Genomic DNA, 9,214 nt, shown 5'->3' with positions numbered 1-9,214 from the left:
TTGTGATTCCTTTCACCATAAGAGCACACAGCTTCATCATCTCCTCATCAGCATCAGTTTCAGGCAAGCTTTCAGAATCTGAGTCATCATCACTCTCAGAACTTGATGACTTAGTATCAGATTTTATGATAAGAGCTTTACCCTTATCTTTCTTGGAGGAAGGTGGTTTGGGGGATTCCTCTTCAACCTTGAGAGCAACTGTCCTTGACTTTCCTCCTTTCCTCTTGCTTCTTTGTTCCATCTCAAGTTCATGAGTCTTGAGCATTCCATAGATTTCATCAAGAGTTGTTTCATCAAGATTGTAGTTGTCTCTTATTGTTGTTGCCTTCAAATCCCAACATTCAGGAAGAGCTAACAGGAATTTGAGGTTTATATCCTCAAGATCATACTCCTTATTTACTAATGACAAGTCATTCAAGAGTTTGACAAATCTATCATATACATCAGTCAATGACTCATTAGTCCTAGAGTCAAAGTGTTCATACTCTTGAGTGAGTATTGTCTTCCTGTTCTTCTTAACTGTTTCAGTTCCTTGACACCTTGTCTCCAGTGCATCCCATATCTCCTTAGCAGTCTTGCAGTTGATTACACTGTTTGACATTACATTATCAATGGCACTATGCAATAAGTGACGTACCTTGGCATCCTTAGCAATAGATGCTATATCCTCAGCAGTGTAATCATTCTTTTCCTTTGGTACGGTCATTGCTGCTTCACCTGGAACTACAACAGCGAGCTTGGTAGGTTTGTGAGGCCCTTCCCTGATTCTATCAAGGTATTCTGGATCTGTTGCTTCCAGAAACATGGTCATCCTTACCTTCCATATGGGATATTCAGATGGTCTCAATATGGGAACTCTGATAGTCTCATATCGACTCTGAATTGATGTCTTTGATGATTCCTCAGTTTTGGTAGGCTTAGTTGGAGTTTCTGTGTCAGACATGATTGTGTTTGGATCTTTAACTGTATGTGTGTTAACAGATAGCTCTGATACCACTTGTTAGGTCACACTTTCACTGTAGAGGGGGTGAATACAGTGTTTATTACAATCAAATCAAACTTCAAGAACTTATGTAACAGAAAACAAACTTTATTTAAACAATAAACTCTGTTACAATCTGGAACTGTTATCTCTCAGTGATGAACAAAATTATCACGAGAGCTTCTAGAGTTATATTAAATAATATTCTCGATAATGATAACACTTATAGTGTAAACTCTATTTCTGTGTTTATATACTACACAGTTACAAGATATTCGCTAATTGATATGGAATATAATTCTGCTTCCTAAAATATATCAATCAGATATCTTCTATTCCAAGTATTCCATTCTTCACGGAATTCCTTCTTCATGCATATCTCTTCTTATGTTTATCTTGATCTTCTTAACTTTAATCAGCTACTGTCCTTATCTGATCGTCCTTCAGCACTTAAGTTCTGATATCTATCTCCTGATGACATAAGTACTGATATCCCTTAAGTTCTGACTTTCAGTATAAGTACTGATCAGTTAAGTACTGATTTGTTCTGTTCAAATAAGATCTGAAATCTAAACATAAAACATATTAGCCATGACATTATCAAATATATCTAACATAATACCCTGTTATTTCTTCAAAGTTGATGTAGAACTCTTTGTGTAGTCTTTGTCCTTCTAAGATTTTGCTGGTCTTGGATCTCAGTAGTTGATCTTGGTTCTTTCCTCTTCCTCACGGTGCGAAGACTACTAACTCTCCGTTAGTACGTCTAGGACTTGGGTCTTAGAACGAGAATCACCTCACTATACTTCACCTCACTGCAAAACGAAGAAGACAATATCTATGAAACAATACCCGTTATAGATAAAAAGAGTTTGGACTATTAATACACTTAACTAGACCAGATGAAAAATAAATATTCTTAAAAGAATATTAATGTATATTTTCTTTAAATTAACTGAATTTTAGAGTATACATGGTTTTACTTCGTTTCGAATAAAATATCTTATTTCCGAAGTAATAAATATATCAAATCCTTGGTGAAGCGTTATAGCTTTCGGATCTTTGATAAAATAATGTCTCTTTTAATATAGTCATGTGTAGACTTTTATAAATCGAGAGCATTACACTTATTCTTTAACTATTTGCACTTATAAAATATTTGGTCGAGAAAATAAAAGGTGCGTAATTTAAACACAATATATCAAAACAATATAAGATCAGAGTTTAAATTATATTAGCACAGTTTATATGTGTATATATATATAATGCAATATAAGCTTTAAGTTTTTCCCACGAAACACTAAAGGTGCTAGTATGGGAAGTCGCTTAATTCTTATACGATTATATATATACTTATATTTACTTAAAAGCTTTAAGATTTTCCCACGAAACACTAGAGGTGCTGGTAAGGGAATTCACTTAAATCTTTTAACTAAATATAATAAATATGTATATATAGATATATATAATATAAGCCTTAAGTTTTTCCCATGGAACACTAAAGGTGTTAGTAAGGGAAGTTGCTTAAGTCTTGTTAAACAATTATAACGAATATATCAATATATGGCCAAAATAAGCGTGTTTAAGTTTAAAGAATAAAATGCTATCTTTGTAATTTAATTCCCACGAAAGACTAAAGGTGCTAGTTAGGAATATAAACCAAGCGTTGTTGAAATTATCACTTCGTGCTAGAAGTGTATAATTTGTAGAAAACAATCCTTATACGGATTTGTTTTTCTTTAAGTTATTCTATATAAGAGCTTGTAGAGATGAAGAGAAGGTGTTACTAAGCTTCTTATATGAATATTAAGAGTGGTCGGTTAAGACTCGGATGGAAGGTAAGAGGTTTACCACTTTTAAGAGATGAACGGAAAAGTTTGTCGGAAAAGTTCGCCGGAAAAATTCTCTGAAGGTTCGGCCGGATTTTGGCTTATTGGTCGAACTTGGGCAGCCCTTCGGGAGGCAAGGAAGTGGTATGGATGAGTTTTGCTTTGGACGATAGAGCTTGGTTGGTGGAACTAAGCTTGAAGATCAAAAACCTTGAATATATGATATATATTTATAAGAGAGAGGTTTTTGAGATTAAGTATTTGAGTTTGGATATTAGAGAGTGTGTAGAGAGAATACTTCTTGAAAATGCCCAACAATTATTTAGCTCTTAGCTTATGTAAAAAATGGTGGGGGTGGGTGTTTATTTATAGAAGGAGTTAGTTGAAGGGAGTGGTTGAGATTGAGTTAAAATGAATGGTGGATGAAGAGAGTAGTGTGGATTGATGACATGGAGGATAAGGTGTGTTAGTTTGCAACTTACATATAGGACAAATAAGAAAAATCCCAGCAACTATTAATTATATAATAATGGATTTTAACTTTTTCAATTAATCATTAATTACTTAGTTAATTAAGTAATTAACACCATTTAATATAACGACTTTGAAAACCCTTTAATAAAAACAACTAAAAATATGATAATTACCTAAATATCATAAAATGATGATCTGCAAGTTTTGGTCAATTTTGGTCAAAGGTAGCTTGGTCAAACGCTCGGTCAAAGTCTTGGTCAACACCCAGAAAAATCACACCCGAACAAAATTTCTTAAAAATTACGAAACTTTAACCATGCATATAAAATATCATTTAAGTGACAAATCTTAAGTTTCAAGATTTTCTAGCAAGTGGAAGTATTTTATTTGGATTTAAAATGATTAAATCAGGGTTCGATTCCAAATAAAATATGAACGATCTTTTATGAAAACATATAGACATTATTGGCTCAGTTTGGGCTAAAATAAATAATTAGAACATATTTCCTTAAGTATAAAATAATTTGAGAGTGTGGGAAATATTTTTAAGTATTTAATAGTAATTTCTCCGATAAATAATATATTTGAGATACGAGAGAAAATTACTTGAAAAAATATGAGCAGGGGGATAAAATGAGATATTAATATTCCTTTATCAAATATTAATTTCTAGGAGTGTAAAAATATATCTTTGGATTTATAAATATTTTATGGAGTGAAAGATATATATTTTATCCCTTTTAAAAATTATCTGTTTTTGAAATAAATTTAGCACGAGCCTTCTAAAGAATATCCAAGTTCTGATATTTCTTTTTCAAACTTTTTGCCTTATTAATATTGCAAGAGAGCCTAATAAAAATCATATTTCCAATAGTTCTTTTACGATCTCATTGCTTTGGAGAATATTCCTTTAAAATATATATATTTGATTTTCAGCAAATTGGAATATCTCTTGTATTTATATTTAAAATATAAATAAACTTTGAAAAATATTTTTGAAAATATTTTGCTAGATATGACTTTTCACTTTTGATTATGTCAATTAAATTCATGCCTATTTGGAGAGGATATACGTGTTTTAAATTTTATATTAAATTATGCAAATACCAAAATAAATAATTAATCGAAGATGTCCTTTCAATCTTCCCCTTTTTGGTATTTGCCAAATAAAATATAAAATTTAAAATTTTCTAAGTGTGTGCATCCCCTAACTTTATGCATGTGTTTTGAAAAATATTTTTCAAATAAATGTATTAAAGGTGGAAGTATTGTTGTATATCCCTTGAATTTAATTCCTGCAAAACTAAACAACTTATTAGATAAATAAATTTTGATGTAGAATTTATTTCATTTTAGCAAGAATATTTTAAAATTTTCAAATTGGGGATCTAATTTCTTCTTCCCCCTTTATTTGGATAATATCAAAAAGAATCGTTAAAAGAGTATAGAAATGGCTTCCCTTTGATGTATTATTACCCTTTTTAAAGAAGAAGTTTTCAATTTAGGGAAAGTGTTTAAAAAAATATCAGCATTTTTCTAAGAAATTGCTTCCCTTTTTAATCGAATTTGTGCTGCACTTTATAAATAAGACTGATTTTTGAGTGTCAAAACTGGATGGTCTTGAATTTGTTTGATAGGTAATTTTTTCTTCTCAATCTATTTTTGATTTCAATCCAAAGTGCCAAGTGAAATTGCTACTATAGTTGATGTTTTAACCATTTTTGTTTTTGAATACCAGTTTTCATAATTTTTTTCATTTTAATTTATATCAGTACCCTTTTTAGAGAAAGTTTTGTTCTTTCAATTTAATACCAGTTTTGTTTGAGCTTAAAATTTTATTCTGGATAATAGATTTCTTGGTTTTCTTTCGGGTTAAAAATAAACTGTGAATGTCATTTGAGTAAGCCTGGTAAGACAAACTTGTTTCTGATAATCAATTTTGCTATTTGATAGTCAAATTTGAGATCTTAAAATGTGGATGTTTTTCATTTCAACATCATCTGAGTTAGTAGTTAGTAGGTTAGTCTTGAATAGTCCGTAAGTTAGTATACAAAGTCTCACAATAGTTTTTATAAAACTATGCAATGTGTACATAACTTTTACTTTCACAAATATTTGAACCTAACATACTGGAATCAACTATCTAAATCTAGCTAAGATCAGAAATTTGATCCACCAGAATTGATCTTTGATACTGATTGATGATACGCCAAAACCTGTTCACATAATTCTACAAATATATTTTTCATTCTGCACAATATATAGCTTTATGTAACTAGCAATTCTCACAAACTCTCACATGCTCAATTGCCTCCTCACTCACATGCCTTCTTGAGGTTGCTTCAGAATCCTCAAGTAAGGCCTCTTTCCTAAGAATCTTTTCTTCTAGATAATTAATCCTATTAACTAACTTAAGATTTATTACTTTAAGACTGTTAATTTCCACTTTTAGCACTTTAATCTCATTGTTGGTTTTCTCAAGATTAACTATTTTAGGAAGTTTTATCAGATTCACAGGCTGGGGCTTACACACACTCAAGGGGACCTTATCTTGTTAAAGGGTTTCAACATTAAAGTACTCAATTTGCTTAGAAAAGGTTTTGATTAGCTTAACTTGATTGATTTCAAACAGAGAGGTCATAAGCAAAGCATATGGCATGTATTCTTCATAAAACCCATTTATCATGTTCAAAATTATGACATAGCTTAAGTTAAACTCAACCTTATTAGTTACTAGTTGAAACATTACCTTAAGATCAACAAAATCAAAAACTCTATCTTGTTTTGGTTTAGGGAGAATGTTTGCCCTAAGTATGACTGCTAGTTTTTGATATGTGTGTGTGAAGTGTTTAAAGTGTTTACCCCAGTTAGACTCACAGAGACCTAAAGGCACATCATCATCACAGAACAGACCAACATACAACTCAAACTCCTTTTGATCAAAGAAAAACTTATCAAAGATATTGATGCATGGTTTTTGCAAAGTATGGCTTCCTAACCTCATGGCCTTATGAATAGAGTTACTATCAACTTTCAAATTTAATCCTTGCACATAAGACTCAACAAAATAAACACCATCATCCCTTTGACAGACTTTCATGTTCACATAGAATTCACTTATGAGATGCACATGATAATTCCTACCTCTATAGAACACAAAGTTGTCCCATTTAGCAGCCATGATTATCTTAAATAGTTCACCCATTTTCTCAACTTGAATCATCATTCCAGTTTGAATGTTTTTCAACATTTTGTTGAGTTTCCCAGAATTTTCAGTTTGACCAATGTAGGTTGGGGTGGTGTAAATGATGGTGGTGCAAGGTTTAGAGGAGAAGCATTTATCACTTGATTTGAGTTAGAGTTCCTAACTCTTTGTGTATATTCATGAGTGCTGTGATATAAAGGTGCTTGGTGTGTGATGTTGTTGTGTTTTTGCTTTTTATGGTGAGGATAGTGATGATTATAGTTTGGGAAGAGTGATTCATGTGGCTGATGTGGTGAGTTGGTGAATGATTTCCCATCAATGGTATCAATGAGAGGGAGAAGCATGGGTATTCTCCTAAGGTGAAAGTGAGAGTGTCTAGAGTCCATAAAAGTGGACAATGAATGCACAAAGAAGAAATGAAGTGAAGTTTATTTTTGTGTGTGTGTGTAATACAATGTATGTAAGGCATTGGTCTTATAAAGAGTTCAAAGAACTCCTGTTATGGCATTAGAATAAAGAATAAACATAAGTATGTGTATGCATGGCATGCAAATGCATAGTACAAAATTTTAAATGCACAGCAGATATGGATGACCTCATGTCAGTTTGTTCAACAAAACACTCAAGTAATAAGCACATAAATCACGGGCATTGTCTTCTTTTAGACACTTACTTCTAATTTTATTTAAAGATTAAGTTGACTACTACTGACTGTATTTTATTTTTACTTGTTTTTATATGAAGGCATTTATGGAAGGGGATATGCAGTGCTTATGAATGCAGGGCTTGTGCAGAGAGTAAAAGGAACTCTCAGTGGTTGTGCAGGTGTATTTAATGAAGCATGCATTAAATATCTAATGAGTGTTCATTAATATATTCCTTTTATAAATAGAAGAGTACAAAGGAACAGATTTTATACACAGGGACAGAGTTTCATTAAATAGGTGTCGTCACTTTGTAACATTGTGAATTAAATGACCAAGACTCAACTGTTCATGATTGATGTGACTAATTTGGATTCTTTTAGACTATTTAAATTTCCACTCATATGACCACCAACAATAAATAACAATGTAACTTCTAAACACAAAGATAGAATATGCCAGCAACTTACCAATTAGAAAATGTAGCACACATATTTAGCATAAATAAATTTTTAAAAATGCATAAATGTCCCTAATTTCTATAGTGGCCGTTTCATCAGTGATCTAGATACTGGGCTTCTCAAGAGGAATCCCAGCCAGGTCTTAATGTTAGGGCATTGTGTGTGAGTGAGATTAAGCTATATGAGAAATGCAATAGTTTCTTCTTTATAAATTAGCAAATAATTTTAACAAGTGAAGGCAAAAACTCATAACACACAGCAAAAACCTTGAGTACTGCACATTACTGTTTTAATTAGATTATCATTCTACTGTGTTTTTACAAATTCACATTTGATTTATTCAAAACAGTCAATCACTTAAGTTTAACTTCTATATTAATATACTTCTCACTGTATCTTATCAAGACAGAGTATAAACCATTGTAATTCACATAGTCAAGAAGCAGTAGTTCAAATACATAACACATCATAGAGAACTCTCAAATTATCTTATTTTAGATGAGCATTTAAGATAGATAGTCACTGATCTGATTAAAGTTCATACCATAAGTATTATTCTATTACAAATGTTAAGACTCATCTAATTAACCATTAAACAATCTTAATATCCTGATTCATATTTTCAATTTAACCTTTTTAAGTGAACAAGACTAGTCATACATTTTTAAATGATTAAAAATTGTTCAGGTTAATTCCAACAGTCCACACATTTATAGCAAGGAACTAGATTTAAATTTCTTAGAGAAATACTATATAGACCAGTTAATTCAAACACATAGACAATCATACTGAGATCATACACTAAGCATATAACAGGATAAATCACATTTCTCAATGCCAGTCCATAGCCTTAAAGCAAATCATTCCAATTTAAGTTAAATTGGTTTAGTGATTTAATCTACCAAAATTCTCATATACCAGAAATAACAACAACTGACTTCTGACTTTTAAAAGAAAAACAGCCTGATTCATCACTTAATCAAATTAAGCACACATAATCCTTTAAACTGATATATCAGATAATTCAACAAAATAGAGTTCAATTAGTTAAGTCAGGATAAATCTAATCAACACACTGCTGATAACTCAACTAATCCAAAACAAATTGAATTCTACATTTAAATCCAGATGAATCTATCTATATACTACTGATAACTTCAAATAATCCAACACCAATCGAGTTTAGCATTTTACATCAATATGAATTTGTTTCTACACCACTGAAACTTAGATTATTCACCAAAATCAAATTTTAATCAAATAAATGAAAATAATTTCATCAATACACATTTGATAACTAAGATAAACACTAAATCAGTTCATGCACATGAATTAAAATCATTTAAACCAAAAGTAACTTTGTTTCATTTAACTAAAACATCGAATCAGAACTCAAACAACCAATCAATCCAAAGTTCAATCATCAAAATAGTTTATTTTGAATAATCCACAGAGGTACACAATAAACAGCTTCGAATTTAATGACATACCCGAGTCCATGGCATTGAAACATTCATTGATACTCACCTGTCTCAACTCATTTGTCCCCGAGTTGAGTGACTCAGTGAGTTAACTCGGTAACTCGTCCGAGTTTACTCAACTGAGTCATGCCGGTTCCT

The sequence above is a fragment of the Apium graveolens genome, chromosome 8 (genome assembly GCF_009905375.1).
Source record: "Apium graveolens cultivar Ventura chromosome 8, ASM990537v1, whole genome shotgun sequence".
In the NCBI taxonomy this organism is placed as follows: domain Eukaryota; kingdom Viridiplantae; phylum Streptophyta; class Magnoliopsida; order Apiales; family Apiaceae; genus Apium; species Apium graveolens.
This window is presented reverse-complemented; position numbering follows the sequence as displayed.